Source organism: Pristis pectinata, chromosome 1 (genome assembly GCF_009764475.1).
Source record: "Pristis pectinata isolate sPriPec2 chromosome 1, sPriPec2.1.pri, whole genome shotgun sequence".
Taxonomy (NCBI): Eukaryota; Metazoa; Chordata; class Chondrichthyes; order Rhinopristiformes; family Pristidae; genus Pristis; species Pristis pectinata.
This window is the reverse complement of record NC_067405.1, coordinates 143,093,913-143,107,640: the sequence shown is the minus strand read 5'-3', so window position 1 is coordinate 143,107,640 and position 13,728 is coordinate 143,093,913. Positions and strand designations below refer to the sequence as shown.

At 44.2% G+C, this 13,728-nt stretch overlaps 1 long non-coding RNA gene across 1 annotated transcript in view; it reads left to right on the top strand.

Moving 5' to 3' along the window:
- Positions 1-2,688, top strand: part of LOC127568518 (uncharacterized) — a 30,062-nt gene extending 27,374 nt beyond the window's left edge. The window contains exon 4 of the long non-coding RNA XR_007956016.1: positions 2,546-2,688. This is a non-coding gene — a long non-coding RNA (uncharacterized LOC127568518). The remainder of the gene's footprint in view (positions 1-2,545) is intronic.
- Positions 2,689-13,728: the final 11,040 nt, after the last annotated feature.

Below are 13,728 nucleotides of genomic sequence, written 5' to 3'. Positions count from 1 at the left end.
GGTGGGTACAATTACAACACTTAAAAGACCTTTGGGCAGGTACATGGATAGGCAAGGTTTAGAGGGATATGGGCCAAACACAGGCAAATGGGACCTGCTCAGTTAGGCAACTTGGGCAGCACGTACGAGTTGGGCTGAAGAGCCTGTTTCCATGCTATATAACTCTATGAATGAATGGGTCATTCTCATATTCCTAACGAAGGACCCAATTCATTCAGTGTGTCCCCTGACAGGCAAGTTCTGAGTTATATGTACTGAAGGCCCGTTGTTTTCAGAATCTTACGAGAGACTTCATGAGGTTTATAATTACAAATGTGTGTGCGCTAGTGCCTAACAAGATCAAGTCAAAAGTTAATTCCTTTCAAAAGCAAAATCGAAATGCAGCACAAAGAGCCCACAGGGCACCCACAAGGCTTCCCCATTGGCAATTTAGGAATGTTTCCGCAAAGTCTGTAGCAGGGATTTATACAGTTCTAAATAACAACTCTCAGTATAAAAGCACAATCTTAATTATTCAGTAGGGTTATTACCAAGTGATGTCTTCCCTGCCTGGAATTTCATTACCTGAAATTAATCAGTATCCTTTCACAACTCAAATATTTGTGTTATAAGAAGGAATTTTAATAGTTGTTATTAATAATAAATGCAAAAAATTATGCTGTTAACAATTTCATAATAAATAGCAAATAGGTAAAACAAACTGCATTTAAATAGCATTGTTAACATCTCCTCATCTCCAAAAAGTATTCTTGGAGGCAGTGCAACAAAGGTTTATAAACTTAATTCCTAAAAAGGCTGTTCTTCAAGGAAATATTGGGCCAGGAGTTTAGAGGAATGAAAAGTGCTCTGATTTAAGATATCGAAGATTCTGGTCAGCTTTCTAAGGATGGAAGGTGGAGGATGGTGGGGAGTCTAGACCCAGGATAAGGGAACTCCAGTCCAGATGAAAAGTCTCGACCCAAAACATTGACTGTCCACTTCCCTCCACAGATGTTGCCTGACCCGCTGAGTTCCTCCAGCAGTTTGTTTATTGCAACAGGTTCTAGCACCTGCAGTCTCATGTCTCAGGATAAGGGGTGGCCCTTGACTGAAGTCAGGAGATGTTTTTTCTCTCCATGGGCTGTGCACCTTTGGGATTGGTTTATTATTGTCACATGTACTGCGGTACAGTGAAAAACTTTGTTTTGCATGCCATCCATGAGGATCTTTTCATCACATCAGTACATTGAGGTAGTACAAGGGAAAACAACAACAGAATGCAGAATAAAGTGTTACAGTTACAGAGGAAGTGCAGTGCAGGCAGACAATAAGATGCAAGGCCATGATGAGATAGATTGTGAGGTCAAGAGTCCATCTTATCGTGCTAGAGGACCATTGAAAAGTCCTTTAATAACGGGATAGAAATAGTTTGTTTTTTTTTGCTTGAGGAGCTGTGTACTCTTCTTCAGTTTCTACACTTCAAAAGTATTTCATTTGCTTTTGGATGTCCTGATGTTGTGAAAGGAACTATAAAAATATAATTCTTTTTTTTCTTGTTCAGCTGAATAATCATATCAACCAGGCAAAAGTTCCAGTTGCAATGTAGTGGAATGACCCGAAATGATCTCTATCACAATCTTACGTCAAGACAAGTCGAGTTTATTGTCATAGTTTATTGGAAGGCAACTTCAGCAGTGCAAAACATGTAATACTGAGTCCAATCCAAAACCAATTGAAACAGAACAATCTCCTGAGACACAAAGGAAGAGAGTGCACTGAAATCTTCACTAGAATATCCTGCATCATTGCAGGGATACTTGATTTTCAGAACTTTGCTTTGAATAACTGAAATTGTTTAAAAGGAACAGCATGACTTTAATTTATTCAGGTGACTAAATGTGCATCACAGCAAACAAAACAACATCAAATCACATAGAGGTAAGTTTAAGGGGTAGCGAGGTTTAAGGAGGGAATCCCAGAACTCAAGGCTTGGCAGCTGTTGGCACAGCCTCAATAAAAGAACAGAGATACACAGGGTGCTGAACTGTGGAAAAGCTTAAAACTTCTCTATGGATTACCGTAGCGAGTGTAACATGTTCATCTCCAAATACCTTTTCAATAATATTAACAGAGTAGAAACCTCAGGGATTTTAGATCATTGTACATCATTGCGCACCAAGCAAAGGAAATGGAAATGGTCGGGAGGGAGTAGCTTGAAGTATTCATTTCTATGAGTCAAAAGATTGTAGGTTCAATTCCTACTCCAGACATTGAAGCACATACATCTAGACCCTCAATGTAGTACTGAGGGGTGTTACACTGCCAGATGTGTGTTCTTTCAGATGTGACATTAAAAGGAGCCTTGGCTGCCCGCTCAGAACCATGGGGTCTTTGACATCCACCTGTTTTAAAGAGGAGTGGAGAATTAACCAAGGTGCCAGTATTTACTTGTCAATCAACATTATTGTGAAGAGATTATATGATCACTCTCACTTTACTGTTTATGGGAGCTTGGTAGGCTGAGGAAATTCAGCATGTCCCTGATGACCTTCATGGATTTTTACAGATGCACCATAGAAAGCATCCTCTTCAGATGCATCACGGCTTGGTACAGCAACTGCTCTGCCCAAGACTGCAAGAAACTGCAGAGAGTTGTGAACGCAGCCCAGTCCATCACAAAACCAGCCTATTGACTCGGTCTACACTTCCCACTGCCTCGGGAAAGCAGCCAACATTATCAAGGAGCCCTCCCAACCTGGTCATTTTCTCTTCTCCCCTCTCCCATTGGGCGAAGATACAAAAGCTTGAGAAAACGTACCACCAAGCTCAGGGACAGCTTCTGTTCTGCTGTTATAAGACTCTTGAGCGGACCTCTTCTACGATAAAGATGAACTCTTGTTCTGTCAATCTATGTCATGGCCCTTGTACTTTATTTGATAACCTGCACTGCATTTTCTCTGTAACTGTAACACCATATTCTGCAGTCTGTTCTTTTTTTTGCCTTTTGTACTACCTTGATGTAGTTATATATGGAATGAACTGTCTGGATGGCACCCAAACAAAAAACTTTTCACTGTATCTCGGTGCATGTGACAGTAATGGACCAATTATGCACAGTCTGCCGCTTTTCCTACAGTAAGTTTTGTTGGCTGTAATACATTTTGGGACATTCTTAAGTCACTGAAGGTCTTATACAAATATATATTTCTTTATCGATTGGTTGGAGTTCACACAATAAAACTTCTCACAACATAAGCTGATTGGGAATCTCGAACCTAAATTCATCTGTGTTTTGTTTTAATTCCAACTCCTAACACTGTTACAAAGCAAGAACAGCTTACATTTATATAGCTCTTGTAACTCAGAAAAATGTTATCCTCCTGTCACCCCTGTGCTTCACAGAACTGTTGAATCGGTCAAAAACTAGCAAATAAATAATGCATTCAATTTTAAGCAAACTTCCACATGAGAAAATTAAATTGTTCATGTCATTTTCCATGCGGTTGTAAAAGTTACTTCTTTTCTTGCACAGAGGAATTCAGTGTGACGTCTTTAACTTGGTAACAATTCATGGTTGTTAGCAGGCATTAATTACCCAAAGCAAAATGATTCAATTTCTGCTCTCACGAATGCATATCAGATCCAGAGGGCAGTAAACTAAATAAATTCAATAGTGTGCTCAAAGAGAAACAAAATAATAAAAATAATATAAATATAAACCGTATTTATTATTTATTTCCATTTGATTCCCTGTATCTCATAATAATAGCAGAGAGTATCAAAATAAAAAAACTGTAGATGCCGCAAATCTAAAATAAAAACAGAAAATGCTGGAAACATTCAGCAGGTCAGGCAGCATCTGTGGAGAGAGAAACAGAGTTAACTTTTCAGATTGAAGACCCTTTGTCATAACTGGGAAAGTGAGAAGACAAATTAGTTTTAAGTTCCAGAGTCACAGAGCTGTACAGCACAGAAACGGGCCCTTGGTTGTCCACCATGTCCACACAGACCCCTTTGCCCATCTACACTGATCCCATTTGCCCGCATTAGAACTGTATCCTTCTATGCCTTGTCTACTTAAGTGTCTGTCTCAATGCCTCTTAAACACAGTTGCAGAGAGGGTGGAAGGGATGGAGAGGAGAAAGGGAATATGTCTGATATGGTGGTAGGCCTGATCTGTTAAGAGCTCTGGTAGACCCATTGTTTCTGCTTGCTTTTGCCGCATTGAACTTACCTCCTCATACCTTGACTCTATCCTGTCTCCCCTTGTCCACACCCTTCCCACCTACACCCAGAGCACCTTGCATGCCCTCCATCGTTTTGAAGAATATATACGAAACCTCCAAGCTCTTGTGTCTCCATGTCTGATGCAAGGTTTCCTAGTGATTCCTATGTTTACAGAGCCATCGGGTTAATGAGGACAGTTGGAGAAAGATGGAGCAAACAAAGGGATACATTGAAGATGTGAAATGCTGAGGGTGTGCATGTTGATTACAGCTAGATGTCTATTGCAGTAACTTGCCCTCATGTGGCAGCCTTGTTTCAGTATTTCTGATAAGAAGATCAAAAGAGGACGTATTAGTGCAAAGCACAGAATCAGGAAACACCTTGAATCAGTACACCTAGACATGTACCTTTTTATAAATTTTGAGTTTCAAGTTTATTGTCATGGGCATACATGCCCAGGGTATAAATGCCATGAAAATTAGCATTTTGCAGCAGCAACACAGTACATTGCAAACATGGCCACATAAATTACATCAATTTAAATTAACATAAATTATACATGACTTACACTAAAGAATAAACAAAAATAAACATAACGACATTAATGCAAGTCAAGGGAAATAAAGTCAGAAGTAGAATTAGAGTTTTTCAGGTCATTTCAAGAACCTGATGGCAGTGGGGAAGAAGTTGTTGTTGGACCTTGAGGTGTGGGTCTTCAGGCTTCTGTCCCTCGTGTCTGATGGCAGCATCGAGAAGGGGGCATGGCCCGGATGGTGGGAGTCCTTAATGATGGACGTCACTCTCCTGAGACATTACCTCAATGGTGGAGAGAGCTGTACCTGTAACGGAACAGGCTGAGTCCACCACTCTCTGTAGCCTCTTGCATTCCTGTGCATTGGAGTTTCCACACCAGGCCGGAATGCAACAAAATTTGTCTCCATTTCCACCAAGTTGGATGCAGGTCATACTTCTATTCACCGATAAGTCACGTCCGCCAGTTTGCCTGGGCCTATTTTCCAATCACTTACATGTCCCTATGCATGTTGATCGGCTGGGCCCTTGTTCCATTCATTCACCTATCATTGTGCCTGCTGACGATTCTCTCAGCTGTGTGTACACACGTTTAAGTTATACACACACTGTTATATCAAACCCACTTGTAAGTTGAATCATAAACAGAAAAGTGTTGGAAACTCTCAACAGGTCAGATCAAAACATTGATTCTGTCTCTTTTACCACAGATGTTGCCTGACCTGCTGTATCTGCAGCTTTTTAACCTTCATTATAGTTGAATGTTGTTCACTAACAATACATAATGTTTGTTTGGAAGCTCTATTCTTGTTAGATTTTTTACAAAATGGCAATATTGCGAAGAAGCTATATATGCATATTTAGTTGGATCCTGGTTACATTCATTGCACTGAACAGAAAATATGAAAGTCATTTAGCTGGTTAGCCTTTCAACCAAACTTTTCATTGTTGTTTCTAACTATGGTTTAACAACCTGGTTCTTTATTCCAACGTTTATCATACCTTGAGGAATGAAATTTTTACGTTTTACTGATAATTGTCTTTTTTGTAAATTCCTCAGGTATTAGACCATCTTTTATGTAAGAATCCCAGTTTGCCTTATCTGTACTACTTTATAGCAAGGATCTGCTGAATTGCCTTTGTTCTGTAGTTACGCTGCTTAATCATCCCTCAGAACTAAACCCCTCTGCTTTTGGGATCAGCCTTCTTACTCCATAATTTCCATATGATCATCACTCCATTTGCCATATTGACTCTGCATTCATTTTAGCTCGAAAACTTGGACACTCTTTCTCTTGGTTAGATATGTTTGTGCAATATCCTGTTTGAACTGACAGGATGTGTAGTCGGCAATCTATCTACACTGACTCTGTGGCCTGGGCATCTTGTTTCTCTGCAGTGCCTGCTCAACCCTCAGTGACTGTTTGCATTGATGTTGTTCCTATACAGCATGGACTCCTGTTTGTGTGTCACCTGGATTTTGCATTAACTATTTCCCTGTGCAGCTTGGAGTATCTTTGCATTGACCATGTCCGTGCAGCCTAGATTGTACAGACCGTTGACCCTGTTTCTACGTTGCCTGAACTTACTGTATCCCTGTTAACTCCGAGCTTTGTTTGCACTGTGTGCCTGCTCAGGCTGGACTTGGATTGCATTGACTCTGTTGCCTGGCTTGTCATCAAGGTTGAAGGCCACGGAATATGGGGGGCTGAACCAGCATGGAGAGAATATTGGCGAAGCAACAGGAAACTGAGCAGAGTAGTGAATGGTTTTTCCTGGACTGGAAGGAATTGCAGAGTGGAGTTCTCTGGATAGGTACTCAGACCACTGCTCTTCTTAACATAGTAAACCCTTAACTTTTACATATTTAACTTCCACGGTTTTGCAAATTCACAGTTGTTCTCTCCATGGAAATTTCTTTCTTGTTCCTTAACTCCACCCATAAGGTTTAGATTTTTTAATAAGTTTTTTAAGTAGTCGAGTGGGGGCTGGACTGCGCAGGCACGGCGCGGGCAGCTTAAAAAGGAGAGAAAAAAAAACTTTGGAGGACTCGGGCTTTGGTTCGGAGGACTTCGGAGCAGCTAAGTGTTTTCTCTGTTTATCACTTTTATTAGGGTTTTTGGGTGTAAGGGTTAGTTTTTGTTAGGGTTTTTAGTGTAAGGTTTAGATTTTTTAATAAGTTTTTTAGGTAGTCGAGTGGGGGCTGGACTGCGCAGGCGTGGCGCGGGCAGCTTAAAAAGCAAACAGCCTCGAGAGCGGGCAGCGTCGGAGCGGGCAGCGGAGTGAGTGGCAGCAGAGTGTTCTGGGCTTTGGCTCAAGGGGTTTTGGCGTGAAGGGGCAAGGAGGGTAAGTAGCTGGTAAGTAGGTAAAGGCAAGGTTTACCTTTTGGTCATTATAGATTTGTAGGTGGGACTAACTAGGGAAAAAAAAGGTAGTCGGATGGAGGACATGGTGGTGTGCTGCAGCTGTTTGATGTGGGAACTCGTGGACCTTGCTGCGGTCCAAGATGGCCACATCTGCAGTAAGTGCTTGAGGCTGGACGAACTTTGGCTCAGAGTTGATGAGCTGGAGTCGCAGCTACAAACACTGCGCAGCATAAGGGAAGGAGAGAGTTATGTAGACACGGTGCATCAGGCGACAGTCACCCCCCTTAGGGTAGGTACATCTGACGTTCAGGAGGCAGATAGAATGGTGACTGTCAGGGGAGGGAAGAGGAAGAAGAAGTCAGGCAGGCAGACAGGACAGAGAGCCCCGGAGGCTGTTCCCCTCAGTAACAAGTTTTCTGCCTTGGAAGCTGTTGAGGGGGATGACCTGCAGGGGCCTAGCTGCAGTTACCAGGTCTCTGGCACTGGGACTGGTACTGCTGCTCAGAAGGGAAGGGTGGGAAAGAGACATGCGGTAGTGATAGGGGACTCGATAGTCAGGGAAACAGACAGGAGGTTCTGTGGCAGTGAGCATGAATCCCGGATGGTATGTTGCCTCCCAGGTGCCAGGGTCCGGGATGTCACTGATCGGGTCCACAGAATTCTTGAGTGGGAGGGAGAGCAGCCAGAAGTTGTGGTCCATATTGACACCAATGACATAGGTAGGAAGGGGGATGAGGTCCTGAAGAGTGAGTTCAGGGAGCTAGGCAGAAAATTGAGGAACAGGACCTCAAGGGTAGCAATCTCGGGATTGCTGCCAGTGCCACGTGATAGTGAAGGTCGGAATAGGAGGAGGTGGCAGATAAATGTGTGGCTGAGAAGTTGGTGCAGGAGGGAGGGTTTTAGATTTCTGGATCATTGGGATCTCTTGGGAAGGTGGGACCTGTACAGAGAGGACGGGTTACACCTGAACCAGAAGGGGGCCAATATCCTTGCGGCGAGATTTGCTAGGGTGGTACAGGAGGGTTTAAACTAGTTTGTGAGGGGGAAGGGAACCGGAGGAGTAGGTCAGAGGAAGAAGGGAATGGGGAAAAGTTAGATCAAACAGGTAGAGAGGCTTTGGGGAAGGAGAAGCAGAATACAGGCTGTAAAAGTAGTAAGGTAGATGGACTGGTGTGTTTACTTAAATGCAAGAAGTGTCAGGAATAAGGGGGATGAACTGAGGGCTTGGATAAATATGGGGGACTATGATATCGTGGCTATTACCGAGACGTGGCTGACGTCAGGAGAGGAGTGGATATTGAATATTCCTGGTTTTCGGTGTTTTAAGAGGGATAGGGAAGGGGGGAGAAGAGGTGGAGGGGTGGCGATACTGGTCAAGGACACTGTTATGGCTGTGGAAAAGATGGATGTTGTAGAAGGACCATCTCTAGAGTCCGTATGGGTGGAGTTAAGGAACAAGAAAGGAGCAGTTACTCTACTAGGAGTATTCTATAGGCCCCCCGGTAGCAGTAGAGATATAGAGGAGCAGATTGGCAGGCAGTGTTTGGAGAGAAGCAGAAATAACAGGGTTGTTATAATGGGAGACTTCAACTTCCCAAATATAGACTGGAACCTGCTTAGTGCCAAAGCTTTGGATGGGATGGAATTTATTAAGTGTGTCCAGGAGGGATTCCTGACGCAGTATGTTGACAGGCCGACTAGAGGGAATGCCATGTTAGATCTAGTTTTAGGAAATGAACCGGGACAGGTGAAGGATCTATTGGTGGGTGAGCATTTGGGGGACAGTGACCATTGCTCCATAACCTTTAAAATTGTCATGGACAGGGACAGGTGCAGAGAGGACAAGAGGTTTTTCAATTGGGGAAGGGCTAACTACGAGGCTATAAGGAGAGAACTTGGGAGTGTAAATTGGGATGTCCTTTTTGAAGGAAAATGTACCATGGGAATGTGGTCAATATTCAGGGATCTTATGCAGGATGTTAGGGATAAATATGTCCCGGTGAGGCAGAGAAGGAATGGCAGGGTGAAGGAACCGTGGGTGACGAGAGAGGTGGAACGACTTGTTAGGGAGAAGAAGGTAGCATACGTGAGGTATAAGCAGCAAGGTTCAGACAAGGCCCGTGAGGAATATAGGGTAGTGAGGAAGGAACTTAAGAAAGGGCTGAGGAGAGCTAGAAGGGGACATGAAAAGGCTTTGGCTAGTAGGGTTAAGGAAAATCCCAAGGCCTTTTTCAAGTACGTGAAGGGTAGGAGGATGGCTAGGGTGAAGGTAGGTCCGATTAAGGACAAAGGTGGGAGAATTTGCCTGGAGGCGGCGGAAGTGGGAGAAGTTCTGAATGAGTACTTCTCTTCGGTATTCACCAGGGAGAGGGGTCTTGATGATGTGGAAGGGAGTGCTGGTAGGGGTAATGTTCTCGAGGTTGTTGATATCAAGAGAGAGGATGTGTTGAAGTTGTTAAATAATATTAAGACAGATAAATCTCCGGGGCCTGACGGGATTTTCCCCAGGCTGCTTCGAGAGGCTAGGGAGGAGATTGCTGAACTACTGGTAAGGATCTTTGAGTCCTCGTTGTCTACGGGGGTGGTGCCGGAGGATTGGAGGGTTGCGAATGTGGTCCCCTTGTTCAAAAAAGGTAATAGGGATAGGCCAGGGAATTATAGACCGGTGAGTCTCACGTCTGTGGTGGGTAAGCTGTTAGAAAGGATTCTAAGGGATAGGATTTATGAACACCTTGAGAATCACGGACTGATTAGGGACAGCCAGCATGGCTTTGTGAAGGGAAGATCTTGCCTCACAAGCCTGATAGAGTTCTTTGAGGAGGTGACCAGGGAGATTGATGAGGACAGTGTGGTGAATGTGGTTTACATGGATTTTAGTAAGGCATTTGTTAAGGTTCCTCATGGTAGGCTTCTTCAGAAGGTCAGAGGCCAAGGGATCCAAGGAAGCTTGGCTGCGTGGATTAGGAATTGGCTTGCATGTAGAAAGCAGAGGGTTGTGGTGGAAGGAGTGCCCTCGGATTGGAAGGCAGTGACTAGTGGTGTCCCGCAGGGATCAGTTCTGGGACCTCTACTTTTTGTGATATTTATAGATGACTTAGATGAGGGGGTGGAGGGCTGGGTTAGTAAGTTTGCGGACGACACTAAGATCGGCGGTGTTGTGGATAGTGTGGAGGGCTGTCGGAGCTTACAGAGGGATGTTGATAGGATGCAGAGCTGGGCTGACAAGTGGCAGATGGAGTTCAATCCGGAGAAGTGTGAGGTGGGACACTTTGGAAGGACAAACTCTAGGGCAGAGTACAGGGTAAACGGCAAGGTACTTGGCAGTGTGGAGGAGCAGAGGGATCTGGGGGTTCATATTCACAGTTCATTGAAAGTTGCCTCACAGGTGGAAAGAGCAGTTAAGAAGGCCAATGGGATGTTGGCCTTCATAAGTCGCGGGATTGAGTTTAAGAGCCGCGAGGTTATGATGCAGCTTTACAAAACTCTAGTTAGGCCACACTTAGAGTACTGTGTTCAGTTCTGGTCGCCTCATTATAGGAAGGATGTGGAGGCATTAGAGAGGGTGCAGAGGAGATTTACCAGGATGCTGCCTGGATTGGAGAGTATTGAATATGAGGAGAGGCTTAAGGTGCTAGGGCTTTATTCCCTGGAAAGGAGGAGGATGAGAGGAGACATGATAGAGGTATATAAAATATTGAGAGGAATAGATAGAGTAGACAGTCAGCACCTCCTTCCCAGGGCACCAATGCTCAAGACGAGAGGTCATGGCTTTAAGGTTATGGGTGGGAGGTTCAGGGGAGATGTCAGAGGGAGGTTTTTCACCCAAAGAGTGGTTGGTGCATGGAATGCACTGCCTGGGGTGGTGGTGGAGGCAGATACATTGAACAGGTTCAAGAGCTTGTTGGATAGGCATATGGAGGAACGTGAGATAGAGGGATATGCGGGAGGAAGGGGTTAGGTAGTGTGAGGGTGGTCTGATGGACGGCACAACACGGTGAGCCGAAGGGCCTGTTTTGTGCTGTATGGTTCTATGGTTCTATGGTTTTAGCAGGACATTATATGACTAAATTGATAGAGAGAACCATTCACTATACTTCAGCGAATTGATGTTGGTTACCTCTAGTTCCCTTTCCTAGTTAAACTATCTGGAACACACTGCCTGGGTGGGTGGTGGAGGCAGAGGTTCCCACAAAGTTTAAGAAGCTTCGAGGTGAGCACTTGAATCGCCAAGGCATCGAAGGCTATGGAACAAGTGCAGGTAAATGAGATTAATATTGATGAGTGCTTGATGTTCAACATAGACATGATGAGCTGAAGGGCCTGTTTCTGTGCTCTATGGCTCTACTTAAAATGGGGAAAACATTTTTCTTACTATCCACAACAGCTGGTAGCAATGGCTACTGCTGATGCAACAAACAGCAGAGTTACCAGCACATATTAATGTAAGTTTATTAACTGTGTTACATATTATTTATGACACTTTACATAGATACAGTACTTGCAATTTTAACATCTGTACTTACGGTTTTGGGATTCCCTTCCATTTCTGGAACATATCCCTGTGATAGTTAAGGGTTTACTGTATATTAATGATTTGGACTGCAATGGGATACAATTTCCAAATTTGCAGAAACTAGTTTGGCAGGGGGATGGGAACCCGAGTGATAGGTCAGAGGATGGGGCATTTGGTGTACCGGTTGATGCAGCATGTAGAGAGACTGCGAGGAAGGAGAGGCAGTTGATTGGGCAAAACTGCAGTCAGTTGGATGGGTTGAAGTGTGTCTATTTTCATGTAAGAAGTATCAGGAACAAGGGTGATGAACTTAGAGCATGGGTCAGTACATGGAACTACGATGTTGTGGCAATTACAGAGACCTGGCTGTCACAAGGGCAGGAATGGCTGCTGGTTGTTCTGGGGTTCAGATGTTTCAAAAGGGACAGGGATGGAGGGAAAAGAGGTGGAGGAGTGCCATTGCTAATCAGGGATAGTATCACAGCTGCAGAAAGGGATTGTCTACTGAGTCACTGTGGGTGGAGGTCAGAAACAGGAAGGGAGCAATCACACCATTGGGAGTATTCTATAGAACCCCAAATAGCAACGGAGACACCGAGGAACAGATCGGGAGGTGGATTTTGGAAAGGTACAAAAATAACAGGGTTGTTGTCATGGGTGATTTCAACTTCTCTAATATTGATTGGCACCTCCTTAGTGCAAAAGGTTTGGATGGGGCAGAAAATATTAGGTGTGTCCAGGAAGGATTCCTGACACAATTCCAGACAGGCTGACAAGAGGAGAGGCCATTCTGGATCTGGTACTAGGCAATGAACCCGGTCAGGTGTCAGATCTCTCGGTGGGTGAGCATTTCGGAGACAGTGACCACAACTCCCTGACCTTTACCCTTGCCTTGGAGAGGGATAGGAGCAGATGGTATGGGAAAGTATTTAATTGGGGGAGGGGGAATTATGATGCTATTAGGCAGGAACTTGGGACTGTAAACTGGGAGCAGATGTACTCAGGGAAATGCACAATGGAAGTGTGGAGGTTGTTTAGAGATAACTTGCAGGGGGTTCTGGATGGGTTTGTCCCATTGAGGCAGGAAAAAGATGGTAGGGTGAAGGAACAGTGGTTGATAAGAGATGTGGAATATCTAGTGAAGAGGAAGAAAGAAGCTTACTTAAGGTTTAGGAAGCAAGGGTCAGACAGGGCTTTAGACAGTTACAAGTTAGCCAGGAAGGAGCTTAAGAATGGACTAAGGAGAGCTAGAAGGGGGCATGAGAAGGCCTTGGTGAGTAGGATTAAGGAAAACCCCAAGGCATTCTACTCTTATGTGAAGAACAGGATGATGACTAGAATGAAGGTAGGATTGATTAGGGAAAGAGGAGGAAACATGTGCCTGGAGTCGGAGGAGGTAGGGGAGGACCTTAATGAATACTTTGCTTCAGTATTCACCTGTGAGACAGAACTTGACGTTTGTGAGGACAGCGTAAAACAGGCTGATAAGCTGGAACATGTCGATGTTAAGCAGGAGGATGTGTTGGAGCTTTTGAAAAACATTAGGATGGATAAGTCCCTGGGGCCAGATGGGATATATCCCAGGATACTACAAGAAGCGAAGGAAGAGATTTCTATGCCCTTAGTGATGATCTTTGCATCCTCACTGGCCACAGCAGTAGTACCAGATGATTGGAGGGTGGCAAATGTTGTTCCTTTGTTCAAGAAAGGGAGTAGGGATAACCCTGGGAATTACAGACCAGTAAGCCTTACTTCAGTGGTGGGCAAATTATTGGAAAAGATTATTAGGGACAGGATTTATGAACATTTGGAGAAGCATAACGTGATTTGGGATAGTCAGCATGGCTTTGTGAGGGGCAGGTCATGCCTCACAAGGTAATGTTGCAGCTGTGTAAAACTCAGACTTAGAATATTGTGTTCAGTTCTGGTCGCCTCACTATAGGAAGGATGTGGAAACTTTAGAAAGGGTGCAGAGATTTACCTCGATGCTGCCTAGATTGGAGAGCATGTCTTATGATAGGTTGAGCCATCTAGGGCTTTTCTCTTTGGAGAGAAGGAGGATGAGAGGTGACCTGATAGAGGTGAACAAGATGATAAGAGGCATAGATCGAG